This window comes from Saccostrea echinata, unplaced genomic scaffold (assembly GCF_033153115.1).
Source record: "Saccostrea echinata isolate AGI-Se365-2 ecotype Australia unplaced genomic scaffold, CSIRO_AGI_Sech_v1 ptg000054l, whole genome shotgun sequence".
Classification (NCBI taxonomy): domain Eukaryota; kingdom Metazoa; phylum Mollusca; class Bivalvia; order Ostreida; family Ostreidae; genus Saccostrea; species Saccostrea echinata.
In genome coordinates this window covers 24,224,735-24,248,136 of record NW_026889803.1, presented here as the reverse complement: position 1 = coordinate 24,248,136, position 23,402 = coordinate 24,224,735, and the positions used below count along the sequence as shown (strand labels likewise).

At 33.8% G+C, this 23,402-nt stretch overlaps 1 protein-coding gene and 1 pseudogene across 1 annotated transcript in view; one reads left to right on the top strand and one right to left on the bottom strand.

The window, feature by feature from the left end:
• Positions 1-23,402, bottom strand: part of LOC133206147 (vacuolar protein sorting-associated protein 53 homolog) — a 540,720-nt gene that overhangs the window by 239,832 nt on the left and 277,486 nt on the right. The window lies entirely within an intron of this gene.
• LOC133171914 (uncharacterized) lies at positions 19,046-22,896 on the top strand (annotated as a pseudogene).

The window sequence follows — 23,402 nt, the reverse complement described above, 5'->3', positions numbered from 1 at the left end:
TTCAAAACTGCCATTTCCGATTTTTGTTTCAAAGAGGCATATTTTTGAAAATCACAAAAATCAAAGAAAAATTATTATCCACCCAAAATGAAGAGTGTGTACATAAAATAGCACACTATACTTCAGTGTCAAAGCTGGTCTAGTGGTAAAGCGTGTGGACTCTATGCAAAGATTCTTTTTACCTGAGATTGGGTTCGAATCCTGGAATGGCTGGTATATACATTTTTTCTTATTCACTACAATGGAAGTACAATGTAACAACTCTCTTGAGAGAGGGAGAGATTGTCAGAAAGTTGATGGGTAAAGTTTTAAATAAATGCAGAGTTAAAATGTTTTCTTTGATATTGTGTCTAAAACTAATAAGACATACATTTAATGTTATTATTTAGTGGCAATGTCTTAAAAAATAAAGTACTATCATTTAAAATAATTTAATTTATTCATATTCATTTCGTTTCATTATTGTTCTGTTAATTAGTGGCTCAGATTTGACTTGAAACAATAAATTGAAATGACTCAATGGAATTTCTTGGATATTGCATCAATAGCGTAATTATTGGACACACTTGTATATATTGAAAAATATCAACGCACGCTTTTTACAGTACCTCTTTCAAAATGATGTGCGAGTCTATATAGGAAAAACTATGCATTATATTAACATAAAATATGAAATGTTTCGTTATAACAAGCTGGACATACCCGCTGTATAAATAAAGCCATCTAGGTAGCATTATCTATATTAAGAGATAACTCTTCATGCGTCGTGGGTATTTAAATGACCTTCTCGATTTAGGGAATAATCACGAGTTTCTGTGACACCCTCTTTACATAATTTTCAACATGATTACCTTAAACTAAAAATAAATATGACAACTGTTAAACTTGCAACAATATCTCGGGCTTTGTTGAAATAAAATTATTTCCACAAAGAATAGTTAGAATACAGCAACGTATAATTTCAATATCACCATTTTCTAAAAAAAAAATTAATAATAAACGCTGTTAATACTTTAATGCAACATTATCTTGTGCTTTGTTAAAATAAATAATTTCCTCCAGATTGCCGCGATATGGAAAGTTAAAAAATAAAAATGCATTTGAATAAAATATCATGTTCTGTAAATTTTCGACGCCGATTTTCATAGCAAATTACCGCGATTTTCAAAAGTTCAGAACACCGCTTGGTAAAATTTTCTGCTGCGTATAATACAACCGAACTGCGTTTTTTCTCCCAGTTTCAGGCTCAAAAAGGGGGTGCGTATTTTACACCAATGCGTATTGTATTCAGCCAAATACGGTAAGCAAAATATCAACATTTTAATAAAATGTAATTTTTGGTCAACTTTGAAGTGACCTTGAGACCACGCCCTTTGCCCCAGGGTGATGCCTTGAACAATTTTTAATCTACAACATATTCTCATCCTTTTGTGCAAGTTTGGTGATAATCTGCCCAGTGGTTCTTGAGAAGATTTTTTAGCAACCGATACTTCTGTTTCTATTTTCCTAATTATCTTCCCTTGTTTAAGGGTCACAAACCTAGTTTTAGTAAAAACAGGAGCCCATGGGCCAAGGATACCCTGTGACAAATTTGACAATAATTGGCCAAGGGGTTCTTGAGTTATGGCCCATACTCTAAAAAGTTTTCGCACACCACACACTGCACAAATGGCCATAGCATTAGCTTTTTGAACATAGTTTATAAGCTAAAAATATACATGTATTTTTTTTTTACACAAGTATTAAGAATTCCAACACCAATTGGAATTATTTGCCTTAGCATCTTTTCAATTATAATTGGATTGGGAGGTCGTGAGTTCGAATCTCGGCCGCGACAGACCTAAGTCGATAAAAAAATAGGTAGCAACTGTTCCTTCGCCATGCGCTCGGCACTTTGAAGTGAAAGTTGCGGGTCTTTCGGATGAGACCTTAAAAACCGAGGCCCCGTGTCACGGCAGGCGTTGGCACGATAAAGATCCCTCACTGCTCAATGGCCCTGAGTGCCGAGTAAAGGTCAAAATTTGAAGCCCTTCACCGGTATATGGTGACGTCTCTATATGAGTGAAAAATTCTCGAATGGGACGTAACACAATATACAATCAATCAATCAATTATAATTGAAATAGAACACAATAACACAAGATTGAGAAATAAATTGTTTTTTGCACGAGGGCTTGGAATTAAGATTAAATCAAAGATGAGATGAAGTAATCTGGAAGTTTGATTTAAATAAAACATAATTTTCCATAAATCGCTGTTTGTACACAATGAATTTAAAACGCTGATCACAGATGTTTGTTTTATCGCAGGTTGGCCTTGACAACATGCAATCGAAGGTTGGGTTACATAACTGTAAACAGTGAGGTGAACATGGAGAATGTAAAATGTGTACAGTTAATGACCGGTAATTACTCTATGCTTAAAAGTTTTATATTATTTATATTTAGGGTTGGATACCGGTACTTGGCAATACCGTACCAAATAGTTACTTCAAAAATACCAATAAAATACTGTTTCATTTAATACCGGTACTAATAAAGGTATATCTTAATCTTTGAAAAATATTAATATATTCAAAATGATTTTAAAAAATGATTCCAGACTCGCTAAAATCAAATTTTCATCGCATTGAAAGAGGGAAGGCTAATTGACGAAATGGATGGTTAGTACGATACTTGTTTTTGATTGCCGATATTCGAGGTAAATTAATACATATATTCAAAAACAAATTAATATACATTCACATTAATGGTGTTATAATTTTATTAATAAAAAAACTTATATTGAATGTAAATTAAAAAGGCAAAATGTTACAAAAATATACCTCTCTATCTCATATTTTCGAATGTTTCGTCATTTAGTGTGACCAAACAAAATGGGTCCTGGCAACCAGGGAGGTTGTGTATACTTGTGATTATGTATCTAGTCAAATTAATTTGTTTGAGATTCAATTTATTTGTTTTGTTGATCATTTATTAAAGGTTGAAATATAAACATAGTTTATAAGCTCATTTTAAATTATAACATTGAAAGGTTGGTGTTTGGTGAAAGCACATTTGTTATAAAATGAACCCTAATTCTCATTCATCAAGGTATAGTACCGTATCGTTGAAAATACTGTATTGTTTCAAAAATACTGGTATGGTATCGTACCGTTTCATACTTAAAGGTATCCAACCCTATTTATATTGTTTGTTGTAATAATACATGAAGAAAAATAATCTTTTTCTTTCTTTTTTGGAAGACGTGTTCATTTTAAAACTAAATTTTTAAAAAGTTGTCATTAAATAATTTTTAAGGGAAGCACAGAACACATTAAAAACCTGATTTAGAAGATAATAGCATTAAATGTTGTGAGCTATACTATTCATAGCAAGTTTATTTTAGTGGTTAGAGGTCTGCTCTAGAGTTGCGGAATAAGGAGTTGATCCTTACATAGCGGGTTCAAATCCCACTGTGGGACGTGGAGACCGGTCCTTCGGATGAGACCGTATAAACCGAGGACCCGTGTCGCAGTAGGTTCTGGCATGAAAAAGATCCCTCACTGCTCAATGGCTCAATGTAAGTGCCGAGTATAGGACAAAATTTGCAGCTCTCCACCGGCAAGTGGTGGCGTCTCCATATGAGTGAAAAATTCTCGAGAGGGACGATAAACAACATACAAACAAGACTTGAACAAAATAATAATTTCAAGAGATCAATAACATGTTAAAGAACATTTTTAGCGAAATGTTTACCGTTTTTGAGTTATAAAATGAAAACTTTCATGGGCCCTAGACCCCTAATTTTATGGGCCAGTCCCTTGTTTGTGATGTCAAATGAAAGCTCTAACTTGAAATTATGCACAACTTTTACTCAACGTGTCTTTACAAAATATTTTTAGTTTTAAAGATACAAAGAAAAATATGTTTAAAGTTTCACTCTTTTAAGCATCCTAATTTTTTACCCCTCTCTAGTGCCATTTTGAATGCAGAAATCGACAAACAAAAACCGATCCGATGTGCACAACTACAATGTTTCTTCTTTTCAATTTCAATGATATTCTTGCTCCAGCTATCATGGTCTTGGAGCCTTTATCTAGAAACCAAAGCCCCTAAAATTTCAATCAAAGGGGAATAACTCATGAGTGGAAAGGAATTTCTGAAATGTATTTTTATTAATTTAAAAGGGTTTTGTAAAGTGTAAATGTTCTGAAAATTTGAACAAAATCCGTTTAGAAATGACAAAATTATGAAGCTATAAAGTTGGCATCTAGGGAAAAAAAAAGAATAAGAACTAGAAAGTCTACTATTGCAAGCAATAGCCTATGTTGCCCCAAACTGGCTTTATTAGAAATGGTCTAAAAGTGTATTATTCTGTTGTTGTTGTGTTGTTGTTTTTTTTAAAGAAGCTTTTAAGTTGCTGGGATTGGACTACATGTACCGACTCTTGGATTGTGGAGGATTTGTTGTGCGGAAATAATAGTTTTGACAGGCAGGATTGGTGATTAATAAAGATTTTCATTTCCTTAAAACCTCTTTTTTGTTTTATTTCTGATTGATGAACATGAAATACATCAGAACACTAACATATCCAGAGAATTGAATTGTATTGAAGGAATAATATGGCTAGTTTTTGTCACTACTGATACCAGAAATAATTGAACTAATACAAGTGGTTTATGTTAAGATGAAGTACATGTAATCGTAGATAAGATGATTTACACACACGCAACAGAAAAAGCATCACAGCAGCAGAATATAAACTCATATATTAGGGAAACTTGATTTACAAAAAGTAATTTTTATATCTCTGTTCATCTGTTCAGAAATTCGGCGATTGACTAATTGAGTCAAAGGCAAGCACATTTTCATGAAAATTTATTTTGGGTCTTTAGTAGATTTAAAGAAGATCAGACGTTGTTTTCGGGTTAAGAGAAATATTTTATGTTGCTGTTATTCTGGGTGAGGTGCATGTGCACATGTGTGTATGTAAGGGGGACGGTAGTAACAATGTACAATAGCTTTTTTGACTTGACATTTATTAGTTAACAGAATTTATTTGAAAACTGCATGTGAAAAGAAAGCATTACTTAAGAAAAAAAATATCAGAGAAAAAAATACTTGCTGCATACACTATAAGGAAGGTCAAAAATGTTACGATAGGTGTGCAAGTTCATTTCATTTCTTAAAATAAGGTAGCAATGCTCAATAAATGTATAACTTGTATAATTATACTGTAAAAAGAAAGGAATATTGTTTTCTTATAATTTCATAAAGTATTATCTGTTAATTGGATTTTAAAATACATTGCATATTGCCATTAAATTGACATCAGAAATCAAATGGAAAAACAAATTTCTGTTTCTAATAAGACATTTCATTTTTTCATCTCTAGAGCAATACCCATTAGCAAAGCTTGGACAACCATCAACTCATATCAGTCCTTTCAGTACTTTGATTAAAAGAAACTTCTGATAGCATGCAATGGTCAAGTGACCTCGACTCTTCTTAATTCATTTGTTTCTTACCTGGCGTCAGCTACAAACTTTGAAAAAATAAAATATCCCATGCACAACTAGGGTTAGTGATTTTTATTTGTGTAAAGGACAAGGTATGGTAACGGCTGAATCTGGCCCCTTATTTGATGTAAAAATCAGAACACAGTTAAAATTGTGATAGTTTGTAGATAAGAACTTAAAATAATGCTTGTTTTAAAACCAGCACTAATTTTGATTCAAAGCTTATAGGGGGGCCACAAGAGGGTGAAAAAGTAGGACATTTTCCAGAATTTCCTCAATTCTGGAGGAATTTCATCAAATTTGAGATACTTTTCACTTTGGGAAACATAGAGCACAAGCTTGCCTATCTGAGATTTTTATACATAAGATGCATCTAATACTTGTGTATGAAATATATAAATTTGGTAGATAGGCAAGCTTGTGCTCTATGTTTTCTGAAACAAATTGTACAGAAAAATCGATGAAAATTTGCATAAAAATGAGAAGATTTGGAAATTGTCATATTTTCTGACCTTCCTGTGACCTCTGTGTACCGTAATTTTTGGAAGATAGGACGATACTTTTTTTCTCAGAACCGCTGTGGTCGTCCTATTTAATGAATCGTCCTATCTAAGGCTCAAGTTTATGAAAAATGACCAAAATCTGTAAAATTTACGTCAATTTTAAAGCAAATCTGTGCCAATTTCGTATTTTTAAAAATTATTTTACCGAGAAAAAAAATAAACAATAAAGAATTTAATATTTATTCCATTGACTTCTTACAAAATAAGTTTTATTAAATATCCGTCGATGTACAAAAAACTTATAATATCATCTAGTAAATAATGTCTCAGAGTATATTTACAACATGCTCTGTCCATCTTGTGAAGTTGGAAGTCGCAATTGTTTACTAAAAATAAAACTGCAACCGTATCAAAGTTTACAATACGTAAGAGTTTTTTACAATCGCAATTGTAATCTTTTTTTTTTATTTATTTGAAAAGATTAATTGAAATAGTATACCTAAATATTTTTTCATTGTCTTGTGATATTTATTCAAATGTAAAATGCGTGAAATAAATTGTTGCCAGTAAATTCCTAAAATTATTTACCAAATAGTCCTAGTCATAACTATTTTGTTTTATATCCCAAGGGGTACACTTAATTATACAAAGATTGGCTTCTAATAGAATTTTAATTGTCTGACAGATAAAGGGATATACACTGTGTACACAAAGGTGCTGGTTTAAACACCTGCAGGGCATGATTAACAGATCCACGTGCCGTTACAGGGGTATTAGTGCTATACATCATAGAACAAACAAAACTGTGAAATTCATGATGACTGTTAAATTGCGAATGTGTTATCAATTAAATTTATTTTTTACAACAATATCTCAAGCAAAATTATAGCATGTTAATATGATTAATTTCAATTGCTCACTGTTACATGTAATAGTCAATTGCGTGTTTTAGCAAATCCCTGGACAAGAAATATAAAAATGGCAGTTATCAAAGTTAATATTGTACCCCGGTAAATAATGTCAGAATAATACAATGTGTCCACAATGTTCTAAAATGGAAATGATTATTGTTTTGATTTCGAGTAATTTCCTAATTATAGCTGTTGTATACTACCGTATTTATGTGTTTAACGACAGAGTCAAACTATGAGGGCATTGAACAGGCAAGTTGGAGAAAATACGTTATATCACAATTCAAGGAAGTTTTAACTATGTTTGTATAAAACACTATTAAAATGCTGTACTCATAAAAATACCAGTTTATTTTCTCAATACATTAATATCACGGGTTAAGTTAAGAGGTTTACATGTTCTGATGCATAGTATCTACGAAAGAATCCCTAGCAAATAGATAAACAAAGCCTAGTCCTATCTTCCAAGTTCGTCCTATCTAAGGATTTTTTAAAAATTACGACTGAAAATGAGCCTTTCGACCTATGTACCCCATCGACATATACCCCAAAAATTACGGTATTCCATAAATTAGAGCCAATACTCATTTTGTGGCAGGGGTAACAACAGATTTCTATTGATAAACTGTTGCATAATTCTAAAAGACATCCCAAACCAGGGGCCAAAAAGGGGTCTTAGCCTATCTTGTCCTTTCATAAAGATTTTGAAAGCCATCTACGAGAACGCTCGAGTACAAAACGAAGGTGAACCAAAATACGACTTCGTTCTGGTGGCTGAAGCAATGGACCTGCTCCAATTTTTTTGCTGAAAACAAACCAGTAGAAGGAATAAACCTTTAAAGTTTCCAAAAGATTGCTTGTGTAGTTACTGAGAAAAATAGAAATTAAAGAATTTTCACTTTTCATCCGTTTCCATGGCAACCGTAGGAATTTTAAAAAATTTGAATGTTGACTGCACACCAAGAGTTTCTAATTATAATTTCTGTAAAATATCATCAAGATTGTCCAAGCCACCTCTGAGAACATATGTGAGCATAATATCTTTTTTCTGTTTTGTTTCTATGGTACCTGTGTGCGGCCAATTCCAGTTTTTTTTTAAATTAGAAATCACTTTGATACAATGCAAGGAATCATCCCTTAAAGTTTCAAAATGATTGCTTGAGCATGAACCGAGGAAATTGAACTTAAAGAATTTTCACTTTTCCTGTGTTTCAATGGCAACTATTGATAATTTGAAAACTTTAAATGGGAATCGCACAACTACAATATTTATTATTGATCATCATTTCTGTAAAGTTTCATGATGAATGTTCAAGGGACCAGAGAGAACACTCCCTGGACAAAATTCCTCACTTTTCGCATGTTTCCATGGCAACGGTAGCAATGTTGAAACTGAAATTTTTTTCCACATATATACAGCTGGTCATCATCTTTTATGGAGAGTTCCAGCCATCTGCAAGAAACAACGTTTTTTGGCATACAATAGCAATATGTTGCCAGACTTCATTCGGGGCAACATAAATAGAGCAGTGCTCATTGCAAAGCAACAAGTAGGTCTTCCCTTGGAGCTGCGGACAAGGCGAAGTGACCTTGAGTCAAGGTCATGCCAAGTTCTAAGGTTATAAGCGATCTTTTATGGAATATCAACTTGCAATGTTTCACCAGTAGAAAGACAGTTAAGAAATGTACAGTTCTATCAGTGACCTTGAACTTGTCTGAATGACCTTGCATCAAGCCATGACACACTCTGTAGCTGGTTATGTTTGTTTGTTTGTTGTTGTTTAATGTCCCTCTTGAGAATTTTTCACTCATATGGAGATGCCACCACTTGCCGGTGAAGGGCTGCAAATTCATACCTTTACTCAACACTCAGGGCAATTGAGCGGTGAGGGATCTTTTTCGCACCAACATTTACTGCGACACAGGATCTCGGTTTATACTGTCTCATCTGAAGGACCAGTCTCCAGGTCCTGGGAATTGAACCTGCGACATTAAGATAAGCTCCTTACTACATGACTCTAGAGCAGACGCTTTAACCACTGCGCCACACAGGGGATGAGCAAACCCCATCTGTGTGTTATCGACTTTAAAAGTTCACACATATACTTTCAGGCAATTCATCCAAAACATTTTTATCCTTAGTGACCTTGAACTTGAGTCAAGGCCATTACACACTTTGCATGACATCAGCAATACTCTATTGTGTGTTTCTGACTTGCCAAGTTTACATGGGTTTTTTTTTCAGACTATACCTCGAATCAAAATATCTTATTCTCTATGGTCGTAATGTATTAGGTTCAACTCACTGCTTTAAAGTTTCAGTGGCAGGGGATAGTTTCGTACTAAAGACCCGGTCAATTTTCTTAAAAGACTGAGATATCCCCTGTTTGATGTGAAATTTTATCTAGAAATATGTTTAGAACAATTATGAGATACATTTTTTCAGTGAAGCTGAGTGCTTTATGATAAAAAAGGTGTGCAACATGTAGGTGTCACTATGATGCTTAACATATACAGAGTTGTAAATGTGAAACTAATGCCCTGTTCACACGGAGAGTTTAATTCGAATTAAACGTAAGTTACTGCGAATTAAATTTGATCCACGTTCACACGAAGAATTTAATGCGAATTAGTTTAATTCAAATTAGTTTACTGCGAATTAAATTACTTCGCATTAGCTCTGTGTGAACGCTATGCGAAGCTAATTCGAATTAAATTTTGACGCATGCGTAAGGGCAGAATTAAGTCACAGGCCACATGTCGATGGTCAAATATAGGTACTTGTGCTATTTTTGAGTGGAAAACAAAGGAATATTATGTTAATCACTAAAATGTGTGTAGACACTATGACATTGTGTCAAATGTATATCTGCTCTGCACAATATGACGTGCTTTATAAATGAAGTTATAATAGCTTCACTGAATAGCATTGTTGTAGAAATAAAATTATAATTCGCATTAGTTTACTTCGCATTAGCTGTCGTGTGAACACAATTAAATTCGCATTTGTTTAATTCGCATCATTTTACTACGCATTAATTTACTGCGAATTAATCTCTCCATGTGAACAGGGCATAAGACATGTGGTCAGCTGCAGAGGAAATTCAGCTGGAAAGCAGTAGGGCTTAGAAGAGGGTGTGTATCTCAGAGGGAAGGTGATGGCCCCAGAACAATTATTGTTGAATTTCCACTGGGGAATGCATTAATTTACAGAATACTGGGTGGTTTATCCTCCTTGCTCGGGGGGGGGGGGGGGGGGGGGGGGACTGTATGGGTGCGACTGAGGCCCAAATCTTGAAAAACAAGCCAAAATTAGGGGTGTCCCCAAATGCATTTTCGGTATATGTGCACTAAGATAGGTAGATTACATATTATGTGTTGACATAATTTGTGAGCTATGGGCATATGAAGTGTAACTAATTAGCCCTTAGAAAACTGTCCTCATGTATAAGTTTCTGTTAAATGCATGTATATGTGTATCTGCTCGCTACATGTTTGGCATAAAAAAAAAAACTATACCCTGCCACCTTCATTGTAAATGTCATGTCCAATTTGGATATTGAAATGTCGACGGCTTCAGGTTTCTGAACTGGCCTTAAATATGAAAATCCTACTGTACAAAGGAGTACAAGGTTCATTACAATACACTATGTTTACATCATGTTCTATAATGCAGACAATATTGTCTGCGTTACAACTAGACAAGAGGCCCAAGGGCCTTAATGGTCATCTCAGTACAAAACAACGGGACCGAGGAAAAACTGAAAGATCAAGAGTTCCAGTTTTCAAGAGTCCAGAATATTCCGGTGTCATATATTATATTGAACCCCACGATATTTTGAACCCGGGTTCAAAATATCACTGCGAAATATTGAACCCATAATATTTTGAACCCCATTACAGACATTCTCTGTTTCAAGCATAGGGGTTTCTGAGATTATGGCGTTGAAATGTTGTACGTACCTCCTAATTTTAATTATTTTTTTTTGGTAGGTTGGGGTGGAGGTTTAAGCTAGGATTTATGGCTGTAAAATGTTGTACCCCCTATTAGACATATATGTGTATAGGAGGGTGTTTAAAAATTATTGACCTAAAATAATTTTTGAATGGTGAGAGGGGGTTCAAGATATTATGGCAGTGAAATGTTCAACCCCACAACATTTTATAAGGGGTTGAAAATATTGTGGCAGTGAAGTATTGAACCTCCATTTAAAGACTACTATGGAAAAGGAAGTGAAAGTATTTAACATCCGTCTCCCACACACTCACTTTGATTTATTTGTTAGATCTCAAGGGTTGGGTATCTCTATATTAAATTTTTTTTTAATAACTGTGCAATATACCTAAAGAAGTGAGAGTAAAATAATATAACCAAAATATTGAAGTCTGAAATTGTCACCAGGAAATTAAAAATAATTGTCTTTTACCATCAAACCCCAAATATTCTACATTAAATAACTAAAATAACTTGATATGTCTGATGGAAAAACAATTATGAGATATTTATTTCTTTGTCTTTTATCCCATTCCATAAGGTATTTATTTATTTTCTTTAATTTAATTTTTTTTTGTATAATTTACAATTTGAAAAAAGAAAATTCAAGGAGCAATGTAGTATCTCTCCATTGAGGAGGTAACAGGGATATAGCACCTGTGTATTGTGTGTACACAAGGAGGTGCCACTGGAAGCTAGTCAACAATACCCACTGTCTATTGTTTCCCCTTGATGGTTTCTGTATTTCTGATGGTTTCTGTATTATCACTATACAGTGTTTAGAGAGTGTACAAATTGAGTAGTCCAGTTTGAGGGGTGTTTAGCTTACATACATCATTCTGATGTTAAAATCGAACTAATCAAAGCAAATGCAATCATTTCCAACGTCGTCTTCAAGAGGAGATGGAGGTCTCAGAGTACAGAGCTTATGTCCGTGGGGAGCTTCTCACTCATGGGAAATTAGACAAAAGGAGCCTCGCATGCGACCTTCCATTCTGTACAGCAAACTACAAGAAGCAAATCCAGTGCTACTCTTGTTTAAGATGGTGTCACCATGCCTGCCTTGGCATCACAGAAAAAGACTTTGTGGAGATGTGTATTTATTGTGCGTAGGACAGTCTTGTGATTGAGTAGAAAGACGTTAGAGAAAAGATTATTTTTTTTAGTGTTTGGGGTGTTTATATTTATTTATTTAACTACTACAGTGTATCAGCCATAAATTAATTTATAATGAAATGGAATTTGTCTTTTCTTATTCATGTTATGTCCAAGAATGGTAAAATTGAAAGAAACAAAAGGATGAACAGTATATATCAGCCAACCACCATTTATCTGACCATTAAAATCTGGCTATAGATTCAATAGTTCATCCCATAGGGTGTAACTGGAATATTTGATGTTTTATGAAGGGAGAAAGCAACATTAAACAGAAATGAGTACCTAAGGAAGTCTAATTGGGGTACAATATTTACCAGCCATATTATTTTGAACCCCTCTTTTTGACCACTGAAGTTAAAAAAGGGGGAGGGAGTGTCAGAATTCTGCAACCATAAAATCTTGAACCCCCACCCCTAATGAAAAATTAAAATGTAAGTGGGAAGGTCAATATTTTAAAGCCATTGTATTTTGAAAACAGTTTCCACGAACCTTTAAGTGGGGTCAATATTTTACAGCTATGATATTTAAAACCCAACTCCTCAAAAGTGTAACAGAATTTCAATATTTTTGCAATCATAATGACTTGAAATTATAAAACTCCCCATGAAAAAAAAAAACCACACACACACACATACAATAGGGTCCTCAATATTTTGTGGTAATATCTTGAGCCCCCCTCCCTCTTAAATTAAAAGGGTAGAGGACTCAATATTTTATGGTCATAATATCTTGAACCCCCCTCCCTCTTAAATTTAAAGGGTAGGGGACTCAATATTTTATGGTCATAATATCTTGAACCCCCTTCCTCTTAAATTAAAAGGGTAGGGGGACTTAATATTTTATGGCCATAATATCTTGAACCTTCCTCCCTCTTAAATTTAAAGGGTAGGGGGACTCAATATTTTATGGCCATATATAATATCTTGAACCTTTCTCCCTCTAAAATTTAAAGGGTAGGGGACTCAATATTTTATGGTCATAATATCTTGAACCCCCCTCCCTCTTAAATTTAAAGGGTAGGGGACTCAATATTTTATGGTCATAATATCTTGAACCCCCTCCCTCTTAAATTTAAAGGGTAGGGGACTCAATATTTTATGGCCATATTATCTTGTACCCCCCCCCTCCCTCTTAAATTAAAAGGGGAGTTGGACTCGATAATTTATAGTCATAATATCTTGAACCCCCTTCTCTTAAATTAAAAGGGTAGGGGACTCGATAATTTATAGTCATAATATCTTGAACCCCCTCCCTCTTAAATTAAAAGGGTAGGGACTCGATATTTTATGGTCATAATATCTTGAACCCCCCTCCCTCTTAAATTAAAAGGGTAGGGGACTCAATATTTTATGGTCATAATATCTTGAACCCACTGGGTTCAATATTTTATAAGCCGGTTCAGTATATCGCAGCGAAAAAATGAACCCGGGTTCAAAATATTATGCGATATATTGACCCCGGGATCAATATATCGCGGTATCAAAATACTATGCTACACCGGGTTTGTTGACAGGATTTTAAAATTAGTCTTATCGGATGTAATGATTTTCATGCAGTGCTAACCTTTAACATGCTTTTTATAAAATAACGATATTTTTTTTGTAAATTAATAGATGAATATTTCATTAAACTGAGTAAAGCAAAAAATGTGTATTGTCATTTATATATATTTATTTATTCTTTGTAATACGGACATTATACTACGCATTTGTTACATGAAAACGACATTTTACAGCATCATACATAGCATTAACTATTCCAAACATGATCATTGAACGCAGTTCTGTAAGTATTCTTCCAATAATAGTCGTCATATTGACATTGAGGCTGTTTCTGGTTTTTCATATTTTGTTTAACTTTGACACTGACTTGAAATAAAAATTAAATTAGTGTTTCGTCTTTTAATCAATTACTACTTTTCACTGACACTGCGTCTCTAAATTATCGTAAGACAGTCACCTTGCAGCATAAATGTCACCTGAATAAACATCCCGTTTCTCGAGAGCCGCGTCTTCCGCCTGGGGTCATTCAAATGTCCAGGTAAAGGTGCTAATTATATAACCTTGTATACACATAGCCATTTCGAGGTATCGAGGGTAAATTCTAATAGAATATGCATAGTGTTTTGACTTCGAGGGATTAAGGGTTTCGAGAGATCAAGAGTTCGAGAAATCAAGAGTAAATTGGCTTAGTTACAGTACAGGCAACGTGGATCCCGTATTTCCCGCGCCCCGTCGCGGTATAAACACAACGCGGGATTTGGCCAGGTGAGACAGGTAAACCGCGTTCCCTCCGCGGGAAATTCATCACCTACCTGTCCCCCCCGCGGTTAAATCATCGATCAACTAGTATCGTTAACAAACGGGAGTTATCTCCCCAAACAGGAATTTTGCAAATTCCCTGTAAAAAAAAATTAAATTAAATATCCGCAATGTATGTATATTTATGAAAGTATTTTCTTTTATTTTGCAACAGTGATGTGAAAATAATGAACCTGTTCCGAAAAAGAATGTGTAAAGCAGAAGATATTTTAAATGTTTTTTTTTTTTATTTAATTTTTTATAAATTATATATCATTCAATACTAAAGCCACATCTTTTGTTGTAAATAGTAAAAAAAAAAAAAAAAAAAAAAAAAAAAAAACTACTTATAAGCTGTGTCATTTGAGAGTTTAACATGACAAATTTTAATATAGGAAATATTGGTTCTAAATACTTCTCTTTTTGAATTATATGCGAACTGCAATTATAATGTTACATACACTTGCTAACAATAGTCAGTGCAGGTTCCGATAACAATTTTCAGCATTTCTATGAGAAAAAAAAATGTACATATATTTTATACTGTTTATGTTTTTGTATTTTTACCGAATTTAGAACACTTTAATTCATTTAATTAATTTAACTTTATTGTATAAATGTGCAAGAATTTCTCTAAAATTGTCGAATTACCGGAAAGCTATAATATTCGATGGTGAGAGTTTGCAGTGAGTGGGTAATACAAGATATCAATAAAATATAACATAAGTTTTTTTTCCTCGAGATCTACTTCTTTGGAAAATAGTGTTTTGATTTTAATTAAGTTATTTCTTTAGTTAATTATTTTCTTTAATTATGTGCTTGGTGATAGACTCCACAAAACAATTTTAAAAAAAGGGGGTGTATATCACTAAAACTTATTATTCTCAATAATATTCAAGAAAAAAATCAAATGCGAAGTTTACTTGAACATATTCTGTTTCTTTGTGTATTAAGAATTAGTCGTGATCATTTCCTGTGTATAGGGATTAGCAGACCAAGAGCAGGAAACGGCAAGCCCTGGGGGTTTCACACCTGTCCTACCGTATCTGGGGTGCCTCTCTCTGTATTAGCAAGGCGTTGTCTAGCTATACAACACACAAGTACCTTCAATGTTTCATTATTCTTCAATGTTTCATTATTTCTTCAATTTTAAATGAGATTACAACCATGAAATTTACACGAGTCAATATATTCTTACTATTTTTTTTCCTTTTTACCCTGAGTGTATATTAAAAGGAAAAGGATCAATCATACTTTTAAAACAAATTACAATATAATAGAGCTTAAGTAAAATAAAAATAAATCAAATTATGTTTTATTTCTATTTTCCGTAAATGCCGACGGGCTTGATATTTATGTACATGTGCATGTATTATTTATCAATACGTAGAATTAAAAAAAAAAAAGAAAGAAGAAGAAACGTACAGAATTTTAGGCACGTGCGTCGTTTTTCCCCCAATCAGTTTATTGATTTATCGAGTCCATCAATTTAAACAAAATATTCATGATAAAATTTCAATGAAATGATTTTCTTCTGGATTATTTTTTTTTCAGTTTCAAAATAGTCGTTTCTGTGGGCAGATATACTGTAGTCGATTAATCAATTGATTGACCAGTTGTGGACTTTCCTAATTCTACGATCGAGTTTCTGAAAAACACGGAAACCGTAAGAGCCATAGCCACTACTTCACTAAACAAACTGCTTCCAAGACATTTATTTATTATGATTAGATCGCCAATATTGCTTCACGATGTAAGATTACGCAATCGGAAGGTATTGCAGGTATCTCGTTAGAGTATTGGCCAGTTACACAGACACGTAAAAACCCGTAGCCTATCTCTCTAACACATTGTGTCTCTGAATATAATAAGTTTATTTTTGTGTTGTGTGTTCAAATTATTTTAGGCCCCAAATCAGATGATAAACGAGGGTCTTTCCGATTTGACGACACATGTAAATCATACTGATGAGCATGGTCATATTAATTTCAGAAGGAACAATGCTTTACAAGGACAACGCTTTACAAGTAACAACACCTAAGCGGGAGAAAACAGTAGCTGGCCCCGCCGCGGTGTAAACACGGTCGCAGGTGAACCGCGATCAAAACCCGCAACGGTGTAACGCGGAAAGGATTAACACACCGCGGAGGGGACGCGGTCTAATACGGGATCCGCGTTGCCTGTACTGTATATAGGGGGAAAATTCGGGACCCCAGACTCACTTCGATCAATCAAGAATTTCGAGAGATCGAAGTACAAGCCATCAAGAGTTACCTGTATACCCGGTATTAAAATGACTTATCATGGTTTTGTTGTTTTTGAGAAGATTTTTAAATGATCTTTCCTATAAATTCCTAACTAAAAAACTTTGATCATCTGTTGTGCCCCCTCCCTACCCCAGGGGGTCAAGATATGAACAAATTTGAATTAAAGCAAACAATTTTTTATATCCTGTTTTACGGAAGCGCCGACCCTAATTTGGGCTAAAATGAAATAAAAATAAATAAATAAAAGTCCCTAATTCAAGTTTTTAATTTGTATTTCTCCCATCAATAGTTTATTTATAGTCACTGAAAAAATAAAAGAAATACAGTGGCTTCCATTTTATCGGATAGCGGTTTACCGAATATTTTGGCTATTTCAATATAATATCAGAGCACAAAACCATTTTTTATATATTTATTGATAATTTCACCTGATATTCTGATGAGAAAATATTGGAATTTCGTTTTATCTGATACAAAAATTTGGACTATCATAGTGGTTTTGATAATCAGCACTTCTTCACACCTCCAACTTCGTATGTGAAGCCTTTGTTTACACAGTTTGACACCTGCAATCACCTTGACTGGCTTGAGTACGACAATGAGGGGATTAGTTACGGCTGGACACACACAGGCACCTTACCTGTGTCAATAGTGGGCATAGTAGATAGATATGTTTTGATTACAGTTGTGGTGATCAGCTTGGGTTCAATGATGCACTTATTAATTATGACAATTATTTGCAATTTTTACGGCTTGAAATTTTAATTATTGAACTGATTAGCTTGTGTGTGACAATTTGCTTGGATAATGAAATAAGCCTATTCAGTTGTTTAACTTGGTCATTTGGCTTAATATTTGTTCACCATTAAGTGCAAAATTTATGGTTAAAATCAAAAACGGCCCATACTATAAATATACGTCTCAAAGTCCATACCATCTTTCTCCACATGGCAGACAAGTATGCATGAGACTGGTAAACTCATTGACCAGAGAATTGTCACAAACAGGATAAAATACGTAACCATATTAAAGACACAAATAAAAACAAAGAAGTTATATTTATAAAAAAAATATTTTATATTTTTGTTGATTTTTAATTTTCAATCTATTCAGGGAAAAATATTTTACTGATATTAGTCAAGCATTTAGTCTACTTCCATTTCCAAAATGGCGACCATCGAAGAAGGAATGTAAACATGTGCTGAATTAAGATGGCAATAACTATCAAAGAATATATTTTATACATCAATTTATTTGAAAAATGTTATCATATCAAATTCATACGTAAGTGAAATAATTTATTTTAGGAAATTCACTAAGTAAACTAATCAAAAGAAAACGAAAGTGCAAGTTTGAAATTTGCTACGATGTATTATCAATACATGTAGCTCTATACATCTATCTTTGAACTTGGTATGGAGCAATCGGCTATTCTAATAATCGGCTATTCTGATAAAATTAGACTGACAACTTGACTATTGGATAAAACGGGAGCCACTGTATAAATAAACTTTTCACAAGCCTTTCAATATGCAATTTGTCATTGGCTGAGGTAAATATATTAATCCAATCACAATGTTCGAAGCGTGAATAGTCACTGCATAGCATAGCGTCAAGATGTCAGAATCGTCTGGTTTCATATATTTTAAATAGTCATTCTTTTCATACAGCCTTCGGCTTTCAGAGTATCAATAGCATATTTTTTTACCAATAATGTGTGGGCTCCCTATTCAAATAAATTAAAACCCATGTGACATCACCAGTATAAATACCGACTGCCATGCCTCAATCACTCATATTTTCAGACCTGTTTACCCAAATTGGTGTCTCTCAGTATTTTTCATTAGATTTGTCAGTGAGATTTGGCATTTGCCCATAAGATTTCACTTTTCATCGACTGTACATATATTACTAGAAAACAACTACATTTCTGATTACCAAAACATGCTTTAATAACAAAGCAAAACGTCATACACTGCTCTCTTTTGAGTGATTTCTGTCATTTTTTAAACCACCACGTTTTGGCAACTTAAATGTTTGAAAATTTTCTCTTCTTTAGCGATTTAAAAGCGTCAAACTGAGACAGATAACGAAAACTATTTGCTAAAATCCATATGAACGGATTTCCGTATTTTCGTTATAGCAAACCTAAGACGTATTTTGGACTGAAAATCCGCACAAAATACGGCGAAATCGTAAGAGTAAACAGGTCTGTATTTTTCTTGGCGCACGTCGTGCAGGTTTTAAGGTATATTGAGATTTTCTGATTAAATTTGGAGTTAGACGAAGTCTAAACTTCACGTGTTGTATACACGTTTATTTTTCAGTGTTTTTATTGTTCTCTGACATGGTCTGAGGCTTTCACATGGTACACGTGAATTTCAAGTTTTGTTTTGAAACTTACATGTTTGCATGTCCTCGCCAGAAAAGTCTGACGTCCTCTCAATTATGGCAGACTCAGACGATGAGTCTTTTGAGGGGTTCGATAGCGAGGACATTAGAAAGGCCAAGAAAAAACTCACCTCTAAAATAAATGAAATAAGAGCTCTAGAAGTTAGAGCAACAGCAGAATCTGCAATACAAAGTGCAAATGATGATAATGAACAAGGGCCTTCAACGTCGATGGCGAAGCCGTCCTCAGCATCTAAGAAAGGTAGTAAATGTAAAAGGCCAGGTAGTAATGTAACAAAAGCGAAGAAATATAAAAAGGTTGAAATTTCTGGTAATGATATTACCAATGCTATTATGAACATGGACACTGAAAGTGTTGACAAATTCAAAGAAATGATGGGGATAAATGATATTATTGGGTGTATTTATAACCTTCAGCAAGAAAATCTGAATAATTTAGAACAAGAGAGTGTTGATCTTGATGTCTATAATAATGAGCATGAAGGCTCAAGTGTAAATGAAGAAAATGATTTTGATTTTTTTTATGGATGACAGAGGTAGACAATGACTGGGATTTTCCAGACTGGTTTTCACCAGATAAAAAGGGAAAGAATGTTGATGATAAATTAGCAAACATGGTCAACACTCTCTGTACTAAGGAGGGTGAAACAGAGAAAATAATAGAGAGTAATCCCAGACCAGCCAATTGTACATATTTGTTACCTCCCCAGGTAAATGCAGATATTTGGAATATTATGCCAAAATCTGCTCAAAGTAGGGACTCTGGTTTTCAAGCTGTCCAAAAAACAATTGCAACAGGGATTATTTTGAAACCTGTGTATGCTCATTTTAGATCCATTGGTATCAGATGTTCATTTTATCTGGACGATTCTTTAATTATGAACCAAAGCTTGGTTTTTTGTACGAAGAATACTCAATTAATAATAGATACTTTGCATTCATTAGGTTTTCAAGTTAACTTTGAGAAAAGCGTGACGAAACCAACTCAAGTAATTGAATTTTTTGGGTTGATAATTGATTCAAAGAAGTTCATGATATTTTTACTAAGAGACAAAATAGACAGGATAAAAAGTACTGCTCAAAATTTATTGCAAGAAGACTGTATTAGTATAAGAGAGGTGGCAACTTTCATAGGGCTCATTGTACATGCATTTAATGCAGTTTCGATAGGACCCCTTTATTACAGATCTTTAAAAAGGGACAAGGTTAAGACACTGAATGAAAATGGTGATAATTATGATGGAGGTATAATTTTATCTACTCAAAGTAAAGATTAAATCATTTGGTGGATAGAGAATATTGAAATAAAAAATGGTAAACCTATTCATTTATTGCCCATAGATTTTTGGATAGAATCTGATGCTTCTTGTGAAGGAATGGGTGCTGTTTTTAGAACAGATTACTTTAGCAGACAGTGGTCAGAAAGAGAGAAAAAGTTCCACATCAATTATCTGGAGTTATTGGCCATATTCTTTGCTTTACAATACTTCTTTAGAAATCAAACAAATGTTCATGTCGGCATAAAATGTGATAATAAAACAGCCATATCTTATATAAATAATATGGGTGGAATGGTTTCAAAGGACATGGATTTTTTAGCAAAAGATATTTGGCAATGGTGTTGTGCAAGGAATATATGGATAACATGTCAATATCTTCCAGGGAAATTAAATGTAGCAGACTATTATTCTAGGGAAACTTCTACATCATGTGAATGGAGTTTAAAATCAGAAATTTTTGATAGAATAGTTAAAGTTTTTTTGTCCAGATGTTGATCTTTTTGCATCGGATAACAATTATAAAATACGGAAATATGTGTTTTGGTGTTTTAGTCCCAATGCATGGAAAATTGATGCTTTTTCTTTTATGTGGACAGGTTTAATGCCCTATATTTTTCCGCCTTTTCATCTATTAGGAAGAATTTTCAATAAGATCAAGGAAGATAAGGTAGAAAGAGCGATTGTGGTTTTTCCTGTGTGGCGATCTCAAACTTGGTTTCCTCTTTTATTATCGATGCTTGTTTCTGTTCCAGTTAGATTGCCAAGACATGCAGATCTGATGACAGAAGGAAAAAGAAACCATCCCCTACACAAGAAAATCATCCTAGCCGCTGCAGTTTTCTCTGGAAAACCTTGGAAGATAAAGGATTTCAAAAGACATTAAGCTTACCATACTGTCTTCATGGAGAGGATCAACCCGAAAACAATATGACCTTGCGTGGCGAAAATTCATTTTTTGGTGTAATAAAAAAAACAAAAGTGTATATGAAATATCTGACAAGGACTTGATGTCTTATTTGTTTTTGTTATTCAAAGATGGAAAATCTTACTCATGTGTTAATACTCATAAAGTAGCTGTTACTCAGACTTGATCTTTATTAGATCAAAAATGGAATAAAAATTCACCATTACTATCAAAATTTATGAAAGGTTTGTTTAACATAAGACCAAACTTACCAAGATATCAGTTTACATGGGATGTGACTAAAGTTCTTGTATATTTAAAGTCTCTTTTTCCTTTGGATTCATTAGATATGAAACAACTTACTTGGAAGCTATGTACACTTTTAGCTTTAACAACAGCAGCTAGGGCACAAACTCTTGTAAACTTGGATATTAAGAATATGATGTTAAGTTCAGAGAGAGTTGTTTTTTATTTTACATCGTTACTTAAGACATCTAGACCAGGAAGGTCATTTTCTATTACCCTTAATAGGTACAAGGATGAAAAACTTTGTGTTGTGTATACTTTACAGGAATATATTAAAAGAACAAGTAAATTTCGAAAGTGTGACCAACTTCTTGTCTCATTTAGGACATGCGATAAAGTTTCCACAAGTACTATAGCTAGGTGGATTAAATGTGTTATGGAAAGTGCAGGAATAGACATAAGTACTTTTAAGGCACATTCAATTCATACAGCATCCTCTTCTGCAGCTTTGAAAAGTGGTGTTTCCTTAGCAAACATTTTGAAGACTGGAGATTGGTCCTCATCGAAGAACTTCAAAAAATTTTATTTTAAAAACATTCAAGATAATGATTCTAATTCTTATATGAATGGTGTATTAAACTGTGACTGATATGATGATTTTTCCAAATAAATGTTTGATTCAATTTATTGTCAATTCTATAAACATGCTATTGATACTCTGAAAGCCAAAGGCTGTATGAAAAGAATGGGCCCCTCATCCAAGCATACCCTGGATGTGATGGATGAGGGACATTCTTGGAGTACAGCCTGAGGCTGAAGAGTATCAACTTTCCCACCCATGTGAGATTGCATGGATTAGTACATCAATTAATATACCCGCCTCTTTTTTATTTTATTCATTGACAATAAATTTGCTTTAGATTATGAGTGACTGAGGCATGGCGGTCGGTATTTATACTGGTGATAACACATGGGTTTTAATTTATTTGAAAAGCGAGCCCGCATATTATTGGTCAAGAAATATACTATAATTGATACTCTTCAGCCTCAGGCTGTACTCCAAGAATGTCCCTCATCCATCACATCCAGGGTATGCTTGGATGAGGGGCCCATTCTTGGAGTACAGCCTGAGGCTGAAGAGTATCAACTTTCCCACTCATGTGAGATTGCATGGATTAGTACATCAATTAATATACCCGCCTCTTTTTTATTTTATTCATTGACAATAAATTTGCTTTAGATTATGAGTGACTGAGGCATGGCGGTCGGTATTTATACTGGTGATATCACATGGGTTTTAATTTATTTGAATAGCAAGCCCGCATATTATTAGTCAAGAAATATGCTATTGATACTCTTCAGCCTCAGGCTGTACTCCAAGAATGTCCCTCATCCATCACATCCAGGGTATGCTTGGATGAGGGGCCCATTTTAAAAAGTGACATGTCAATGTCATATATTAGAAAAAGTATAAATTTCAGATTAACTTTTAATGAAAGATTGAATGAAATAGACGAAACAGCAATTTTGATCAAATGTCACGTGGAGGGCCACGTGGAAATTGAGGTTCTGTCAACCGCTTGTTTTGAAAGGTTTTAAGTACGTATTATCTTTGACAATTGCTTCAATACATTTAAATACATCTTGAAGATTTTTTTAAACTTAATTTTAAGACAATAATGTTTTCTTTTACAAGTAACAACAGAATAGAACACTAGAACTGGTAGAAAGTGGCATGACTGAGGAAATTTGAGTCACAACTTTCACTCGTTTTATGACAAATATTGGAATTCAAATTACCTGCAAAAATATATGCTTGAGCTAGTCCAAAATCCTCAGAACTTGTTATTTGCTGAATACCAAAAAATAAATGATTCTGAAAAGTTTATGAGGGATGTGACATAAGTCCTATAAGTTTACTGTGGTG